General features: G+C 40.7%; 1 protein-coding gene across 7 annotated transcripts in view; it reads left to right on the forward strand.

The window, feature by feature from the left end:
* The window catches only part of LRRC3B (leucine rich repeat containing 3B), a 141010-nt gene that overhangs the window by 87585 nt on the left and 33498 nt on the right, over window positions 1-19927 (forward strand). Inside the window, exon 1 of one of the 7 annotated variants that reach the window (XM_075052690.1) lies at window positions 12409-12522. The exons of the other annotated variants lie outside the window; for them this stretch is intronic. The gene's annotated coding sequence lies outside the window, so the exon portion shown is untranslated. Of the gene's footprint in view, window positions 1-12408; window positions 12523-19927 lie in introns of those variants that run through there. 7 annotated transcript variants of the gene reach the window in all.

Here is a 19927-nt window from a genome sequence, read left to right on the forward strand (position 1 = left end):
GATGTTAGTTTTAATGGCGTTACCATTTTCTCTTCTGTCAAAGTTGCGGTGAAAGTTACCTCCTCCTCCAACAAATAATAGCATTAATTTTAAAGGGAGTATTTTTTTGCAGTTTACCAAAACTGAGTTACATACATTTGCAACTGTACTAACTACAGATACTTTGTATGTAAAGATCGTGAGTATTCAGCATTTCATTAGAGTGCTTGACTGAGCGTTTAATGTGCTTGTACTGGGAGTTAGTGGGACATGTGAAAAGCATGTGAGGGTTGTTTCCCTTATCTAGATTAGGAATGTGTATCGCTTTGGCAGAATTTGCTTCATGCAGAGTATTTTTGTAATACTTACAAAGTATAAGTTTTTATGTGCACGTGAATAATTTGCAGCAAAAGGGTGAAGCCTTTGGACATTCCAATGAATCTATGCTGTTTGCTATTGTGAAGGCATTATAATTACAAAGAAACAAAAGCACTGGGTGTACAGTGTTCAGTTCATGCAAGTACTTCTCCTCCTTTAAGAACAGAGGCAAGTACTTCTTCCTCTTAGAAGAGGAACTACAACAAAATTTTTTTATGAAGTTTCTTGCTAGGTCATATGTGGTTAAGCAAGCAATGGTGGTTATGTATCTTATTGGTGAAACTTAAGCTTATGAGGATTAAAACCAAAATCTATTTAAGCTACCGATGTTTTAATTCTTGACTTTTTTACGCATTTTTATTTTGTGTTGGGTAATGAAAATTGTCAGAAACTATTTAGACTTACATTTAAATTATTTTTATTTGGAATTCTTCATGTAGGAGGTTTTGTGTATTGTTTTCAATACACTCTTACCTTAAAAAAAACCAAAAACAAACAACCCAAACAAAAAAACCTTTTCATACACTTCTAAAAACAGATTCTGTAATGCTTTTTTTAGTCTGAAGTTTTATTTTGAAATGGTGATGTTCTGTTATACTTTCCTCCATCTAGGCAAAAATGGTATTTGCCAAGAACAAAAATCTTGAATCAATATGTGCAAATGTAGGAGTTCCAGAAGAGGGAAAATACTTAAAGGCAAGGAGACTGTTCGCAAGACTGGGAATCAGTAAATCTGGGGGTCAGTCTTTACAGCAAGTCTGGCTAGGGTTTGGTTTTGTTGTGTGGTTTTTTTTCTACATGTGCTGCAAATGGTCTTTTAAATATATCTTTATTCCTCTGTATCATTAAACATAATTTATTGTTATTAGTGTCAAAAGAGAGAATGACCTTTAGTTCTTTTCTCCTGAAATTACGTTAACAGAGTACAACCGCCATTACAACCTTTAAATAGTCTGATTGTGTTTCTTAACGTCCTTTTTGCCCTTGTTTTCAGCTTTGTTGACACCGAGTCATTGAGATGAGAATTGGTGACTTTTGAACAGTCTATTTTTAACAAAGTTTGTAATAGAGGATTACTGTTTATGAATATGTGTCGGTCCCAATCTGCACAAGCACTAAAAGCGAAGGCATGTATCAGAGGAGAAATGCATTTAAGTACTCATTTTTGGGTTTTGCTGTTCTCTGGGTGTGCCTGGTCCTGTTCTGTACGTAACAGTATCAATCTTCTCTCTGCTGCTGTTGCAAGGATGTCTCCTCTTTTTGAAAGCTGAGAGATTCCAAACTGTTTCAAAGAAAATGGTCTACATCACATTATAAAATGGGGTATGAATGGGAAATTGTTGTTTTCTAGGATCTTCAAACTTAGAGTGAAACAACTCCCAAAACATCAGATCACGGTATTTCTCAGACCTTCAGCTGTCATTTCTCTCACACTGCAAATAGCTGAAGCACACCAATTCAAATAGAATAAGAACATCTCAGCTTTGACTTAAAAGCAGCACATGGATGACAGCATGCAGTAAATGGGCAATCCTTTCCCTGTAAGTACGTATCGAGGCTGCAAAGCTGAGATGTTTTGTCCCTACAGACCAGATTTCTGATCACATTCTTGGTTTTAAGCAGAGTGTTGTCACTGAAGGGTTAATAATTTCTGTGAAGAAAATGTATTGGTCATTCTCTGGTTACAAAATATTTCACAGTCTTTGCCCTTTGACAGAAGACATTGTATAAGTATTCTGTTCATCATTTTCATCAATTACATGGTATGCTTATTGGCAGCTCTCATGCATAAATACTTATTCTGCTAGAGTGGGAGATGACAGGATTTAGACATGTAAGAAACCTAAATCTTTGGCTCAGAAAAAATTCCTGATGGATACAAATGGTATTTCAATAACTTTCGATCCAAAAACTTTTCTTGCAAAGCGACATGACTGTTCTTCTTGCCAGTCACGGCAGGTGCTCCATCTGTACAAATACCGCCTAATTTGAACCAGTCAAGCTTAACGGTTTTTTTCCCACTATCTGCCACATTTTCAACAAATTTTCTCAGTTCTTTAAACAAGTGTGAGGCAGCAGTGTGGAACAAAATGGACAGAGGCCAAGCAGTTCCTTAATTGTAGCAGGTTTTTTTTAACACATTGAACAACAACAGTCAACTGTGCAGTGTCAGTAGCATTGCAACTTCCCTTGGTTGTGAGTAAAAAAATGAATCTGTTAAAAATTGAATGCGTGCTCTTGTATTGTCTAATATCATCTCAGCCCTTCTCATTGTCATGCTGCATGAACGTATCAGCTGCGTGCTGTTCTTTTGATCTGGTTTGTGCAGCAATAATTGATGTACCCTCTCGCATTCAGTCTTTGTTGTCTAAGAACGGCTCTTTCTTGCAAGCTCGCCATAGGGGTATTTGCTCTTACACCCTTGCCACTGATTTTGGCTCACAAATGTGGATTTATTTTTTACATACAAAAAGATGTCATGCTGTGGATCTTTCTTGATATGAAATCAGACTGCAGATCAGATCCAATAAAATATATTTTTGCATGAATTTCAGGATATTTGTATAAAAACATCATTCCAATTTGGACTTTCTCTGTGGCTGTATAACCACACCACAAACATACTTCTAGAGACTCTGTCCCTTCTCCAAAGAAGAACCCAGCCTTCCCTGAGAGAAACCCTCTCCATGCAGTGTCAGCTGCATGCACTGTCATCTTAGTATTTTTTTCAGTGTGGCATGCATGACTTGGTCAGCAATGCTTTGATGATAAGTAAATTGCTTTAAAAAGTTTATGGATGTTTGAGTTAGCTGGGAAATCATTAGAAAAACATAAGGTGAATGAGGACACTGCAGGTTGCACAGGTCCTTTATTTTCTTCTTGCTGTGGAGTTGCAGAGCAGGTGAGATCTGGCTTTCTGTGGGCTCACCAAAAGGAGTCTTGTTGACTGGAGTTATTGTGTCTTGGTTGTTGTTTTAATGAAGTAATTTTAACTATGTGGGCTAAAATTGCTAGTTTTAAATTCTGGTTCTAGAAGCTGTGGAGTGCAGCTTTGAATCCCAAGTATTCACTTGGGCTTCTGCAAGGGGAGGCTGAAATACTATCAGGCTTGCAGAGTAGTGTTTCATTAATGCAAAGCAGCGGGGTGCTGAGGGCTGATTCTGTGACCATGTGTGTTCTTCCATTCACTTGGCTACTCCAAGTAGTCTTCTGAATTTCCTATGCATCCATAGTTTCCTCAATTTATTTTTTTTTTTTAAAGAATATTATTATTACCTTTCTTCTAAAAATATTTAAGTTAAGGGGTTAAAAAGACTGTTGAATTTAATAAATACCTGTATTGTAGTAGAAATGACATTTTTGTGACTGCAGATGTGATGTGTGTATGCAGGAGCTAATGGAGCTCTCAAAGCATTCGGTCTCAGCCCTTCCGATGTTGTTTCTTCATTTTTGACCAGTCAGTTGCACGTAAAGGGCACTGACAGGATAACTTTTTAGTGACTTAAATACCACAGCTGACAGAGAAAGATTTCATTTCTAAGGATCAGCTATCAGGGAAGTGCACTTCACTACTGCCATCTAGAAAAAAAGGCATGTTTGTTTTTAATTACCGATACGGAGTTTGTGGTCAGTTGATAGAGGTAGGCTGACTGTAGAGGTGGAAGGTTCATGGTAGTGAAAATTGGAGATTGGTGAGAGGTGGAGTTCTTTCTAACATTGATGCTGTACTCAGGTTCACTGTTTTCACTCATATACCCAACTATTCTTGGTGTTACCTAGCGGCATCTCGGATAGAAGGACTGCTCCTGGAAACAGTTCCCTTTCAGTCTGAGAAATTACCTATGAACTTTGTCCCTTCTCCAGTATAGCTTAGACTAGGTGATTTTATTTGACAACTTAATATTTGTACCTAAGCTGCCTCTGAAAATATTTTGCACTTGAATTTTATTAGTCTTGAATATATTACTTCTTCAAAAGAATTTTTATAGTTATTACTAGATAAAGTATGAACCTGGAAAAAGGAAATTAAAAGCGAATGCTCTGTGTTTTCACTTCCAAAACAAATTCAATATATTAAAAAAAGTGTAATTATATTGTCTTTTCATCATTTTCACACCAGAATGGGGGAAAAAAAGCCCATCTGTGAAAACCTTTTGAAACCTGCTTCCTGCGCCATGGCCTGTACTTCTTTAGATTAGAGAGGAACACTGTATTCCTCATATGCGATAAGGAGAATATTACTATTCCGTGACTGTGATAACAAGCAAAGAAAACACTGGGCTGAAAGTCAGGTGCCCTGCTGCCCTACAGCAGCGGCGGTGCTGGCGTCTCTATGTCAGTGCTGTAGGGGGAAGTGGGCGTTTTGCAGGCTCCCTGCAGCCCTTGTCGCTGCAAGGGCAGGGTGCACCTACGACCATGTCAGGCCACAGCTTTGCGGCATACCTCTTTAGTTCAGGGGCTCTGTGGGACGTTGTAAAGTTCACCTTGCATCCTTGCACCGTGTTGTAGTTCCCCTTGCTGGTGAAAGCCTTTGATTTTTCATTAGGGGTTTGACCCTGGGTTCATTTGAAGGGGGAACTTTATTTCCTTGCCCATCCAGAAAAAAAAACCACCACCAAAACCCCAAACAAACTGAACAAAAATGCCAGCCTCTGTCCGTGATAATTTATCAGATGTGACGGGGTCGATGTTCCTCAGTTTGGGCTTTCATTTGTCAGGCTTGGGGGCGGTGTGAGAGGGCAGTGCTGTCTATAAAGAGCTGGCAGGGATGTACCAGATAAAATACCTGTGTAAGAAGGCTCCTCTGAAGAGATGAAGAGCAGAAAGATCAGGACATGCTGAAACATTTCCTGTAAGATTTGTACCTCTGGTGAGAAGTAAAAGATAAAACATCCTGCTAATGCTAAAGCATATCCTTGCTAAGCCTACGATTACTTTCTCTGGCAGCCCTGATGGAGGCATTTTCCTGGGCCCAGAGAAAACAGGGATTTTGGGTGTGCACAGGACATGGGGATTCGTCAGGGCTGAGACATGGACACTGGTACAAAGGGCAAGTCACAAAGCTCCTAATCCATCCAGGGAAGTATCTCAGACAGGAGCTCTTTCTCTGGGCATCTGTGTGAAGGGCTCAGAGCTATCAGCAGTAATGGGCTTCCCTCAGAAGTCATCATCTTAAAAATCTGTTCAAGAGCTCAGCTTTTCTGCAAAAGAGTTTCTTCATAGGATGGGTGGCTGGTCCAGGGTGTAAGAGGAATGATGACAAGTTTTCAGTACCTGCTGCTGCCAAACTTAGTTATGCTTACTGCACTCTAAAATACTGCCATTTGAGTTTTTAACATAAATATTGTCAGTGTGAGTCAAGGATGTTTTTAATTGCCATGGTTTGCATAAGGCCTTCCAGGTTATGATTCAAGATTTCAGGAGGTCTCCTCCAAACCATTATTGAGAAAAAGTGCTGAATTCTTTTCCCTTAGTGGCATGGTTTAGGGGAGGGTTGGTAGGTGAGATTTCAATGTTCTCAGCAATGGGGGAGTCCTGTGTGGCATGTTGCGGTGTGGGTTTAAAATCTCTAACTTGCCATCCATTTCCTTTTCTTTTTTTTTTCTTTCCCCAGAACTTTTAAAACCTTGTTCTAATTTTTCTCTGAACCAAAGTGATATTTAAAGAACAAAGTCCATTAGAGATGTTGGCACGACAAAGAAAAAAGAGTTTCAGAAGATGTGAGTTGGTTTAGGAGGTCTGAAATGGAAGGTGGATAGGTCTTTCCTTTCTCAGGGGAAAATGGTCGTTCTGAATAAGAAGGTAAGGTGTTCTCAAGTGATAGATAAGAAGAGTCTTTAAAAGGCTTAACCAGGTACAGCACCTCTGCATTTCCCAGTCAAGGGTGGAGAAATGTTTTCTTATAGCATAGGAGTATAGCGAGTTAATTAAAACATAAACTTTGTGTAGTTTTCTGTGTAGTTTCCTTTCCAAATATTTGGATACTAATGAGAATGTTTACAGTCCCTAAACTTTTTACTCCTTTCATCTTACTGTCTGTCTTCCCTTTTCATTGCTGCTGCTTTTTGAAAATGATGTTTTCCCCTCTCTTGGAGGTGTCAGCTGTAGAGGACTTTTCCCATGCATCAACTTAATGCCTCGTGTGGGCTAAGGGTTACATGGAGCAGGGCAGCAAAAGACTTTCAGTGCAGGTGCCTGGAGCTGGTTCTCACACACCCCTGCCGGGGCTGGCGGATGGGTCTCCTGGGGATGGAGATGGATTCTTAGAAGGAGAAGGAGCCATGGGAATGTGCATAGGTTCAGGTCTGAGACCAGGGTTGTACAGAGGTATTCCCCTTAGTGATTAGGTTGCTATTTGTTTTGGAAACATCAGTATTGTGTTTTGGTTTTTGTTTGGTTTTTTTTTTTCTTGAGAATTGCTCATATTTAAAGACTTGAGGTAAACCTGCATAAATCTGAGCTCACTGAAGTTGCTTTGATTAAGGTGGGTGTAAGCCGTAGTAGATTTATGTCCATAATGTGCATGCTGTCTCAGGTTGTGATAGACTTATGTGAAATCATAATGAAAACACTTTAAGAATGGATGTTATTCATACTGATTTGAACACAGCATATGTCCAAATGGGAAGTGAGGTATTGTTCCTACTTTGTGATATAAAAATACTTGAAATAACTATTTCTGGGACTTTCAGTATTATCTGTTGAATTTGTATCTGCCCATGTCATCTGACAGGCTACTGAAACAAGATTCTGCTCAAAATGATAGAAGTGACAGTCATACAATACATTTCATTCCTGGTGAGCCCTATTATGTAGTTAGTTCGAGGAGATTGGGATCTTGCTTCAGTTGTTCAAGGACAGTCCTTTGGAAAGGATTTTCAGAATTTTTAATTGTGCCCATAAATCCCCTGCTCCCCCCTGCAGGAGTGGTAAAATTTCTCTTGCAACCCTACTGTTCTGTGTTGGGGAAACAACATTTCTATCTTATTTTTTTGCTCATTCCCTCTTTTTCAAACCCCAGTGGTTGCGTTGTGCTTGCAGTGAATTCTCTCTGCCACTGCCACAGACCATGCTTTCCTTCCTCTGCAGCGTTGTTATGTAGAATTGCTTCTGTGCTCTGTCAGCGTTTGACGCCTTGCAGCTGGCAGTGAATAGAAGAAATCATATACACAGAGACCCAGACTTTGCCCCCAGCTACGCTTGTGAAAACCTGTGGCATTATACAATTGGCTTGGAACGACTTAAGAAATCCCGTGAGATCTGCTGCACTGAAAGTCGCTCTGTAAATGTTAGACAAGGCTGTTGTTTCCGCACTAGTGCATTTTATTTTAAAGCCGTACCTGAACTGCAGTCGATGATACTGTTTCATAACATTGAAACAGAGGGACGGATTTGGAGTATGAGATGTGCTGTGCTGTCAGTGTGGTTCGCTACTAAAACTGTCTTAGCTACATGCCGTAGCAGCGTCTGTGCTGCGAGACAGGCGTGCTCTGTGGGCTTCGGGTTCCTGGCAGCATTCAAACCACAGGTCACAATGCGACCATCCTTCTCCGTGTCCTGGTCTCTCGTGGGAGGGAGCCGGGCCCATCTGCTGGCAGGGCTGGGCAGCAGAGGTGCCCAGCAGCCCAGGCCCATCGTGGTGGACACCGGCCCTGCAGCACAGCGAGTCCCAGGCAGCAGAGGACGTTGTCCTTCCCGGGCCCAAGAAAACGGGGTTGAGGTCCGACGCATTCCTGGCACCGTCCAGTATGGAGCAGGAACAAAGCCGAGGAATGTAAAGGGAAGGTGCTTGTACCCTCGTGGTCTCCAGGCAGTGGGGTGAAGCTCTGGGGTCTGGCCCGTGGTGGTGTAGCTGACTACCCTGCCATTTGTGACTGCGAAACACAGCATATGTGGAGATGGGTGTTGCTGTATGGAAAGGCCCATATGACCTTTTTGTTTCATGTTTAATGCAGAACCACAGGAAATAATGTTCAGCCTGTAGGCAGATACTGTACTGGCTACAGCATCTTTGACTCGTACCGATCTCTGCGAGTGTGGAGGTTATTTCATACAGCTGGCCCACAAATAACTGAAGAGCTTGAATAGCTGTATAATTCTACTTTTTAGTAGTGTTGCAGTGATAGACCTGAGCAGACTGAAGTTACAGTCAAAAAGTCCTGCCCCGAGCCATTTACTTTTCTTCTTGGTTTCTGTATGTTGTGATCCTACTGAGACAAGAAAGCGAATTATGAGAAGTGAGGAAGTGAAGCAGAAGATATGATGAGATGTATTACACACACTTCCAGTACTGTCGTTCGACATTTTTACCTACTTGATTTTTTGAAAAATTTTCAAAAAGAAGAGTTTTGTGGGTTTTTTTTCCAGACTGAATGGAAATTTTGCCATTGCTTAATGTAGAAAAGGAGTTGGAAGTATCAAAATTACATGTGAATTATTTATGTGTGCAATTTGCTGTTGTGAATGGAGGAGCAAGGATCTTAAAAGCTGTTAATTACTATGAATTTTATTGTACTGACTATGGTTGTAGCTGCAGGCCACATAGGCTCTGGAGGGTAACCTAATGCTGTGCAGTCTGAGGGCACTTCTGGGAGGAAGGAATGTGCCAAAACGCTCACTGCTGAACAGTGAGGCTACATCTATATGTCTTGTCATGTTACTGGAGAGGAGTGGTGTTTTTCCTTCAAGGCCTGAAGATGAACAGCTTTATTTATGTTTCTTCTGGTATGTCCGGAACAGAAAAAAGAATAGAACAAAAGTTATGATGTTGTAGTACAGCATCTTCACGTTTTTTATTCTGTGCTTCCTATATTCAAGGGATTTCCTAGCAAGAATAGAAACATCTGCAATAACAACTCCTATTATGTTAATCTTTTGCAATCAGCATGCAGTCTGAAATAATTACAATGAATGCACCCTCTGCTCCAAACACTCACAACTTGCATTTATTTCAGGCTGCTTTGCCTCAGAAGTCTGAGAACATAATCCCTCATTCTGCTCTGCTTAATCTCCTCTGCATGAATTTATCCAACAGTACCTTTTGTGAGCTTCATTAACAATGGTCATGCCGTAATAAATTACATAAATAGAGAAGTTTTTAATTAAATAAGTTAACAAAAAAAAAGTCAAAGCATAATAAACTTAATTAGGTAACATTTTCCTGTAATAAATTTGCACATGAGGTGTGTAATGCAGTAGGCCGGGGTAAAATCTATAATCTGAAGTTTTTTAGCCTTCATAGCTTTACTAATTTAATCTGCAAAAAGATTTTTCTTTCTTCTTTTTAAAATACTTTTTAAAAATCATGTGTCAAACATACCTTGTTGTGCAAAGATGATGCAAACTTAGCAGGAAAACAGTAGTTACTGACAAAGACATGACTAAGAGTATGTTTGACCCTATGAAGACACATCTTCCAGTCTTTCCTCCTCTGTTTCTTTTAGAGCTGCTCGCCCAAGTCAGGGTCACTTTTTCCAGCTTGGCATTGGCCCTTCAGCTCCATTCATGTTTTTGGTGCTGGGCAGAACTGGGGGGTATTTTTGGTCGAATTGGCCAATGTATATGGTATAACGAGCACATTCAGAGCCAAGTCTCCATGCTGGTGCTCTCTGCATTTAGCTGGGCTGCTTGCCCAGGCATGTGGGAAGGAAAAGTAAGATCAGCCTTGGCCCACATGTGCAATGCCATGGAGTGACTCCTCAGGTGTCCTCTGCAACTGCCAGCACCTGCCTTTGCTTTCCCTTTCCTGAACTTCCATCCAGAAATATTAAGATTGCTATGCGATCCCCTGCCTCCTAACCTCTTACACGGCTCAGCCAGGCTGCTTTCACTTGGGCAATGTTCCCACCTAAGGGATTTGGTCCAAAAAGAAGAGCTTTGCTTTTCCTTTATGTTCAGGGTATGCAGCTTTATGACAGTGAATGGTGCTCTGCTTTTCAACGGTGAGACTGTGAAGGAATCGAACAAAAACCAGTGGGAGAGGACACAGAAAGGGAATTTAAAAAATTATGAATATTGGTTTGTGTTTTTCCCAGACATCTCTGCAGAGTCACAGAAAGCAGTGCAAAGGGAGTATGCTGGTATATTACCTTCCTGTTTTGCTTTGGTGATGCATAGAGTCAGAATAATGTTTTGTAATTGTCTTTCACAAATGGAAATGGCTGTGTATTGAAGGCTGTGAAAAATAATTACTAGTATTTATTCTCTCTGCGAAGCATCCTTTCGTTTTGATATTTTAATTCAGGGCTTATTTAGAGTGGCAAGATTGACGTCAGCAACATCAGTATATGGTTTGGGGTGGGTTTCTGGTTTTTGGGGTCCGCTCCCATTATTCTATGTACCATCAAACTCTGAAATCAGGGAATAAGACTTTTGGACATTCTGTGAAAACACATAGCACCAGGTCATTTGATTTGCGTGTACATACAACTGGGGTTGCAGGGTGAGACAAAGATGTATGATGAGGGAGATAAGGGAAGGACAGAGATGCTGGGTCAGATTGTGACAATACTGCCTGTGGTGGCATTGACAGTGCTGTGTCTCTGTCCCCTCCTAGTCACCTGTACCCTCATCTTAGGTCACTGCAGGGGTAGCTCAGTATTATGGGAAACAGAAAAAAAAAGGGTCTGTTGCATTTTCATATTGGCTGTGCCAGTAATTCTTCTGCTTTCTGCAAGATATATGTAATATTTAACCAGGTGAGGTCTGTTGTGAAGATGAAATGGCAACTTATCTGAGATGGTGTGTAACTCCTAAAATTCACCAGAAAGGCCACAAACCTGTGAGCATGTGGATCTCTGACAGTTCTCTGACTCACAGACTACAGTTAATTGTCCACTAGAAGACATTATAAAGCATTTCAGTATATCCAGATATCCTATCTCTCTCTCTGTCCCTGCCTTTTTACATCAAAAGAGAAGCAGCTGTAATTCTAGAGGAGGTAGGAGGGCGTAAAGTTTATATAGCAGAAGCACATCTATTTTACAGAAAATGCCCCACTTAAGTTTTAGGGTTCTACCTGAACGATTGCCAGACAGCACTCCTAGACTTGTAGAGTATTGCACAGAAATCATTGCTGTAGTCCTTTGCAAAATTTGAGGTAACTTGTAGCATGCAGGGTAGTCTGGTGGTAAAGAAGAAGAGGGACACACAGGTCCAGAGAACAAAAACAAGGTGAAAAGAAAGAGTTAATGGGAACACAAAAGTAGGGGGGGAAACTAATGCACAGAAAAAGAGGGGGGAAATTAGTCAAGAAAAGATAGGAATTAAAATACAAAGTGTTGGCTGAGAAAAGCAGCTCACTAGAAAGTCGCTTGCTGGGATGAGAACATAGTACGTTCAAGAAGAAACTCAAGCAGGGCTTCCCCTGGAGGTTTGGGAATCTCCCATGTGAAGGACCTTGGTGTGAGTGGGTAGAAACGCTCCCTCTTAAGGTGATACAATTTAGATGGCTGAGGCAGAGAAATTTCTTAATTTTATCTGGAAAAGAAGACATTAGAAATTAAGGTCTTGATGACAGGAGTGTGTCAAATTAATGTGTTATGTGTTTGGGGAATTATACAATGTGTCATAAGCCAATTTCATTCTAGGGGAAATGTGACATCTTCTGTGAGTGAGGTTTCCAAAGGGCTGAAAAGCAAGGAAAATGTGAAGCAAAAAGAGAAGTCAGATGGAGAAGAAAGGCATCAACTGTGCTATTTAAACTGTATAAATCAGTGGTGGTGTATCCTACCTCTCAACCCCTTCTGATAGCTCTGCGTGTTTAAGCTGCTAGATCTGTTTTCCATTTTCGGTCCATTTCAGGGTAATAGATTTTACCTTGACCTGTAAAGCCAGTCATATCCTTTTACATAGCAGTGACTTCCCAGAGAGCAGAAACATAAATCTACACTGTTGCCAGGAGGTACATGCTGTGCCTCACAGCAGATCTGGTTTTTAACTCAAAAGAATATGTGCAAGAGGATTTTGCTTGGCTGCTGAAAATATTTGAACTGCAGTTTTACATATTGAATTCTTGTTTCTTCTGCTTGCAGAATCTCAATAGTTTAGAAAGGAAATCCAGAGTTAACATCTGCAATCTGAAATGGTCTTACTTTTCGGAAAAATATTGTTTCTGGAGTTCCTTTTCAGGAAGAGGAGCTATCCTTCCCAAGACATTCAGTATAGGTATGAAAATGTTCAAAGAGCTGACAATTAATAATTATTATTCACTGCTGCTGCTTTGCTTCTAGTACAGTGAACGTATTTTTGGAGTAGAATTAAATCCAAGTCTCTCCGGGGGCTATTGATATTGTGCTAATGCTAAATTAAAGCGTGACATGTGCTGTGCACTAGGGGTGGTCAGTAGTGGCTTGACAGAATTTAATTGTGTGTGTGGCAGGGGTGCTCTGGGTCACTGCATGGTAGGTGTGATACAGCAGCAGTCTGGTGGGAAATCAATCTTTCGCAGCCCCTTGTGTTTTCATGAACAGGAAGGAAACATCCCCAAGCTGCTTTCCATCCTGCCCACAGGTGAGTTGGTCCAGCTCCTGGGTATCCTGCACAGTCAGCTTTTGTTCCTCTGGTCATCGCCTATCCCTTTGCTTTTTCTACTCCCAAGCTGTAAATACTTTGTGCCGGTTTTGGCTGTGGTAGAGTTAATTTTCTTTACAGTAGCCAGTATGGGGCTGTGTTTTGGATTTGTGCTGAAAACAGTGTTGATAACACAGGGATGTTTTCGTTGCTGCTGAGCAGGGCTCACACAGAGCCAAGGCCTTTTCTGCTCCTCACCCCACCCCACCAGCAAGGAGGCTGGGGGGGCACAAGGAGTTGGGAGGGGACACAGCCGGGACAGCTGACCCCAACTGACCACAGGGATATTCCGGACCATATGGCGTCATGCTCAGCATATACAGCTGGGGGAAGAAGAAGGAAGGGGGAGACATTTGGAGTGATGGCGTTTGTCTTCCCAAGTCACCGTTAGGTGTGATGGAGCCCTGCTTTCCTGGAGATGGCCGAACACCTGCCTGCCCATGGGAAGTGGTGAATGAATTCCTTGTTTTGCTTTGCTTGTGCACTTGGCTTTTGCTTTACTTATTAAACTGTCTTTATCTCAACCCATGCGTTTTCTCACTTTCACCTTTCTGATTCTCTCCCCCATCCCACTGTAAGCGGAGTGAGCGAGCAGCTGCATGCTGCTTAGTTGCCGGCTGGGGTTAAACCACGACATACTTAAAATGAGAAATAAGTTAATTAGAAGCCATGAAACAGAGATGGAAGCTGAGCTACCTTAAAAAATGAGTAAGTGAAGAAGCAGGTTCAGATTGGAGAAGAGGGAAAGTAGTCTTTATAGCCTTCAAAATTATCTTCCTATTAAGCTGTTGAAGCATAGGTTTGGAGGTATCAATACAAAAACTTAGTAGTATTCCCTCTTTGGGACATGCTGGTATACATTGGAAGTCTTTAAATGGCATATTGTCCTGTACTGCCCCATTTTGAGCACTTGTCCTCTTAATGTATCTTTGATATTATTTTTCTTGATGAGGTCCTCACCTTTCTCAGCCGTACACTTTGAGCATGTTCACCCTACCCAGACTGGTGCAGTCAGTGCACAGTATGTTGCTGCATGTCTGGGCTAAAATAAAGTGTTAGTAGGAAGAGAACCACTGAAATTAAACCTGTGAATCTTGCACCTGAACCAGCAGAGTCACCAGGTGGGGAAATTTCCTGAAGAGCTGAGCTGAAGGCCCTATTCCCAGTCTCTCCTTCTTCCTGCTCTCTTTTCCATCTCTCACTGAGGGCTAAGATAGCTCAGGCAACCACGCACTGGCTGTGGATAGGGTTCCCAGGAGAGTGGTAATGGTGATCTCTGTAGCATGCAGTAACTTAAGGGGTAATTCATGGCATGCAACACTCAGTGAGGTATAGGTGCAGGTAAAGGTTTGGGGGAAAGGTACCACTGATGTGTAGTGCACCCACAGCGGTCCTCACTGTGAAGGGTATGCTGCCTTGGGACAGGGGAGAAGCAGGAGCTGTGGTTGCAACTCGGTGCAGGTGCTGCGGCTGGTTAGGTGGTGGCAGGGCAGAAGAGTTTAGGATGAGAGTGAAACATCTGAAAATACATTAAGCTAGCATGATGTTTGGGAGTCACTATGTGGAATGGTGGCATTTTGTTAATTTAGTAATTTGTGATGGCAGTAGTTGAATATTGAACAGCTTAAATCTAAGCATCTGGCATTTCATGCTTTGGTGAAGAGGGAGTGGGTGAGTGAAATAGTAGGGGTAAATTGTGAATAGGAGTGAAACCAATATGTGCAGCTTTCTCTGAACCTGCCCACCTCTTTCTTTGTGTAATACTGAGCAGCTGGGGCTGTGCTATCTCAGCTTATCATCACTAATCAGGCTATAGATCTCTGGGGACATGTTTTGCTTTCAGTTGCTTTGGTAGAAATCTAAACTTATTACCTAGATTATTTGCATTTAGACCAGCAAAACTGCAAACAGAATTTGAGCCTTTTTTGTCAGTGTGGTTGATGGGAAGTACTCTCATTTTATGAGAGACTGCTGTCTTTGTTTAGTCGCAGAAGAAACCACTTGAATACAAAATGAGAGAGCATTTGCACTATTGCCCTTCTTTTTCCTTCTGTGAGGAAAGTTGTACTAATCTTAGTAGGAGTAAAACTAATAGAGTTCACTATAAATTAATTGAAATAACCTAGTTTATTTTAAAATGGCATTTTCCTAATCCATAATAATTATGCCAACCTGTAAGAACATAGGACACAAGACTTGACCACGTTAGTTACAGAGGTGTATGCAGCTGTAATTGAATTCCTTCAGCTGTTTCAAACATTTTTCAGGGAGGTTTCCCCACCCTTGAAGTCCGTGGAGTTTTTTTCTAAGTGGTCTGCTGGATTCCCTATATGCTTTTTAATGCTAGGCTAGGTAGGTATGTTTATGAGTTGCCATCCTGGACTGCTTTCTCCAGAGATGTAATTTAGAAACTGGTTTTTCATTCATTACTGTGCTTACCTTGGTCTGAATCTATGATTCCGTCTGTTGTTCAGCTTGCAGACTGATGACTCATTCCTTTGCTTCAACGGATAGCTGCATGTGATCTTATCCCATTCTTAGATGAGCTTTGGGAATGAGCTAACAAGAAATGTTTACAGCATTTGGGTAAATTGCAATTCCACAGAGAAATTTATTTTAGGAAAAAAAAGGGAAAAAAGGGTTGTTGAAACTAAAAAAAAAATTGGTTTAATCATTTATCTGTTTTATTATGCCTCTGTTGGGCCTCACAGTATATGCAAAGGATGTAAGAAGATGCTCTCTGCCCCTTTATAGCATGCATGAGAAAAGTCAGGGTGTGCAGAGGCAGTGGTGCTTCCATTCAGGAACAGGGTGTAGCAAAACCACCAGAGACATCCATCTCACATGCTGTAGAAATCCATATGACGAAAGAAATCCTAGTGGGATGACCACTGTATTTGCAGTTTTGTGTAGGAGAGCAGCTCTCTGCATGCCATGTCCCCAGATGACTTAGCAGCATCCCGTAGGTGTGAATGCCTGTCTCTGCAGAGCAGGATATGCAGAAGATGAAGAGATGGGTGGTGGAGGGAGACATGGTGACTAACTCTTTATTCCTGGAAGTGTACCTTCAGCATGGAGGACAGCATTAAGTATGTCCCAAATAGGCTCCTCACACTGCGTCATTACTGGGGATTAAGCCATTTTCCCCATGGATACTGTACTCGGCAGAAAGCTCTGCAGGAAGGGGTAGTGTTCCTCCAGATTTAAATATATGCAGAAATCAGCACTTACATAGTAGGTTAATTCTTTATTATCCACCAGTTTCTTCTGTTCTGTGACATGGGTTTCAGATACTGCACATGTTGATTTTTCTCCTTGTGCCATGTGGTCCTAACACATGGTGAAGGAAGAACATTCAGACTTGAATTATTTCATTTCCCAGCAATCTGTCAGTTTTCCAAAGTCACTTTTTTTTCTTCCTGGTATCTCTTCTGGTATTTTTATTTAATTTTTAAAAAATAGGACACTGAGGTTAGATTGTTACCTTAAAACTGGTTGTTCCTGTTCACTACTAAAAGATGCATTAGTGAACTGCAACTGAAATAATTAGTAGGGTATAATTTTGCCTTTTTTTTTTTTTGGGGGGTGGAGAATTTGCTTATATTAATCTTTCTGCTTTGCTAGGTCTGTGGAGACCACAAGGTTTAATTTCTGTAGGTAATTCTAACTTGTTCATTTTTTAAGTTTTTATCTGCTGGCTTTGAATGGTAAGGGGGAATTTGCAGTAAAGACTTGTCATGGAACTTGAAGAGTACCTTTATGCTCGGGGTAAATAAATAACCTCTTTCCTTATTTAGGTAAAGGTCTCGGCCAGTGCTCTTGCTGATGGTGTCCTTTTGAACTAATCTGGTATTGTATTGTGCAGAGTGCAACAACCAAGTGATACCAGGCAGTATTTTTGTTATTACCCACTTATAAGTAATACCCTTATGGTAGTTAAGGAGGCATAAAGAGTTTACGCTGTGCTTGCTCAACCTGGGACCTGTCTTCACCTAGTAAACACTTCTTGTGGCCACTTGGAGGGTCTGCATGACCATAGTCCGCAAAACCTTTCTTCAGCCTGGCTGCCAAGATGTATTTGCACAAGTTATAAGCTGGGTGGTGAGAGTCAGAACTGGGATTTCTCCAAGGTTGGTTTATTAGGTTCCTTCAGAGCACAGGAAAAACAGCCTTCCATCCAACCGTATGGTCGAGTATCGCTTATAAACACTTCCCTTCTATGTTTTATTTAATAGTTTGGCTGCTGTTGAGCTTTTGCAACTGTGAGGTCAGCTGGATTCTTGTGTACCAGATTCTGCAGAAAAATTTTTGGCCAGTGGTGACTGATATGAAAGAGGAGCGTGGACTAATTCTGTTTAACAGCTTGTGCAAAATATATGTAGGAGTCTAAGGAAGAAACTGTCACTACTGAATCTCAGAAGAAGTAAATGTAAGAAAAATGTTTGGAATTTAGAGAGGAAGGAGAAAATGGTGTGCATGGGTTGAACGTGAAACATCAAGTCTCCGTTGAAAAAGGGAAGCTATCCAAATGCTGTTTGGGAAGTTTGGGTAGTTTTCAGAGAGCATATTCTGTTGTATCTTGCTACTGATTAACAAGTCTGTAAGTTTTTGGTGCGTATCATAGTTTTACCACATGCCATTACAGCTTGCTGACTAAGGCTAGTGAAATTTGTTTCTACCGAGGATGAGTATCCTCAGAGGACATGCACAAAGAGATTGGCTGATTATATTCTTCACCTTTTGAGAGAGCTAAAATGTTCGTTACAAACAACTTGTAAAAAAGCAAAGAGCATTTCATTGATAGTGTTATGTGAACACAAACTTCTTGTGTTATTTTATATGAAGGAGACCAAAACCAGCACAGTAGTTTACAAACAACAACTAAAGCAAGGCTTTGAAAAGAACATGGATTTGGCTTCTATCAATATAGCAAAATATTTACTTGAATGAGTGTGACTTCCATTTGGTGTTATAAGAGAAAATATTTTTACACTTCATTTCTTCTCTTCACCATAGTGTTGAATCTTGCTTACTTTATGTAGTCATGCATGAATACACGGTATTAAGTAGTATTTTTATGAGTTATCTAGGCATTTGAATTTCTTATGCATGGACCTATGAAATAAAGAATGCTACTTGAAAAAATTATTTCAGATGAGACTAAAAGAACAAAGTAACTCATTATTGACTCCTTTACTTAGGTACTTGAATTGTATTTTTTTCCTTAAAGCATGTATATATATTCCGTCTGTTTTTGTAGCTTTCTGATACTATTTCCTCTGGGATTCTTTTTGGCATTAATTTTTGTGTATACCATTTTTTTCATATATCAGATTAAAAGAAATGAAGATACCACAAGTGAAATAAACAGAGAAATAGGTTAACATGTAGAAACATAGAAAACTTGTTTAGGAAATAGCTTTTTAAATGAGTTCAATCCAAATGGTCAAATTGCTAAGGCTAACCAGAAAAGAATGGACATTTTTTGTGGAGAAGGGTGAAAGATGTTTTAAGGGAAAGTTGTGAAACCCCAGGGGCAAATACACAAACAGCAACTTTTAAAACAGTCTAGCCTTATGACCAGAAAGAACTAAAAAAAAATAAATTAAAAGAATTAATTGCTTCCTTGCCATCAGACCTTTCCCACCATGAGAAGTGCCGTAAGTAGCAGTGAGTAAGCAGTGGTTGCCAGCGCTCAGAGGTAACGACTGCAGGCAAGTATGTGGTGGGCTGCCTTTTTTAGGCTTGCTGCCTAAGGGAGCTTCTCTTCAGTGTAAAACAGAAGTAGAAATTAAACTTGTTGCCTTGAAATGCAAAACAAAATTGTTTAAGGCATTTAAAAAGGAATTTGTCTGCTGTCAGTGCTATCAGCCCTTGAATTTTAAAGGTATTTTTGTTACTGTGAACTTGAAAATTGAGATGGTGCTTTTTTTCAAGGCATGAACTGCATGATCCCACGATGTAACATCTTTGCTTACATACGTAGGTTATCTCCGTGGCTGAGTCCCTCCGTGGCTTTGGAAAAAAGCTGGTCAAAGTAGTGCTCCTCTGCTCACCTGCAGATTATCTGGACCTGTAGATGTACGGAGCAGAGGTGGTATGCCTTGCTTCTCTAATGACTTGCAGCACTTGAGCTTTCCTTCAGAGTCTGGCCTCCTGGGAGCCCCTAGGATTGCTAAGTTAAGCAAATGGCCTGATAGAAACTTCGACTGGTACCAGCAGATGAAAACAGTTGTGCTGGCTCTGCTGGAAGATAGCAAGAGAAAGCCACAGAGAATCCCTGAGTGAATGCAATCACAAGATACTGACCCGGGGGTTCTTGGTTTGCCAAGCTGGGGACCAGCAGGATAAAAGGCTTTTTTCCTTTTAAGGCTTTAAAAAGGAAAAGGAGCCTCCCAACAGGAGGCTTCAGGGAAAACCTTGGGGGCTTGTTCCTGCAGAGTTCTTCTTTTCCCTTGGCATACATGGCATCCCTGTTGAGGGATGTGAATTGGCCTCAGATTTTCTAAGACAGGATTGTAAATGAAGGATGGGAAAATGTATTTCGTATTACAATCTGTTTGACTGACTTCTTAAAATTAATAACAAAACGTGGAATTTTAGAAAGCTTGTTCTACCATGGCTCAGTTCAGCTCCTCCTGAAATCAATGGGACAGTTTACAAGATACTTAAGTAGCAACAAAGTTCAGTGGGTTTGTTTTGTTTTGTTTTGTTTTTAAGCCTTCTAGCTACACTTTATAGGATTTCGTTCTGTAATTTGAGTGCAGAAAACAGAATGAAAATTTGCCCTTGTTTTCTGACCAGCTTGAGTGTCATTTTGGTGCCCAAAAGCATTTAAAAAAGACTTAAACTTTTTTTTCTCTCTTTTTTTAAGGGCAGTGTTCTTAAAACAGCTTGTATGAAAGTAGGCATCCAAGTTAGCGTTTGGTGTACTGAAATCAGTTAGTCACTTAAGTGGTTCATTAGGTACTTGTGAATTCATTTACCAAAAGTTTGGCCA

Source organism: Buteo buteo, chromosome 2 (genome assembly GCF_964188355.1).
Source record: "Buteo buteo chromosome 2, bButBut1.hap1.1, whole genome shotgun sequence".
Classification (NCBI taxonomy): domain Eukaryota; kingdom Metazoa; phylum Chordata; class Aves; order Accipitriformes; family Accipitridae; genus Buteo; species Buteo buteo.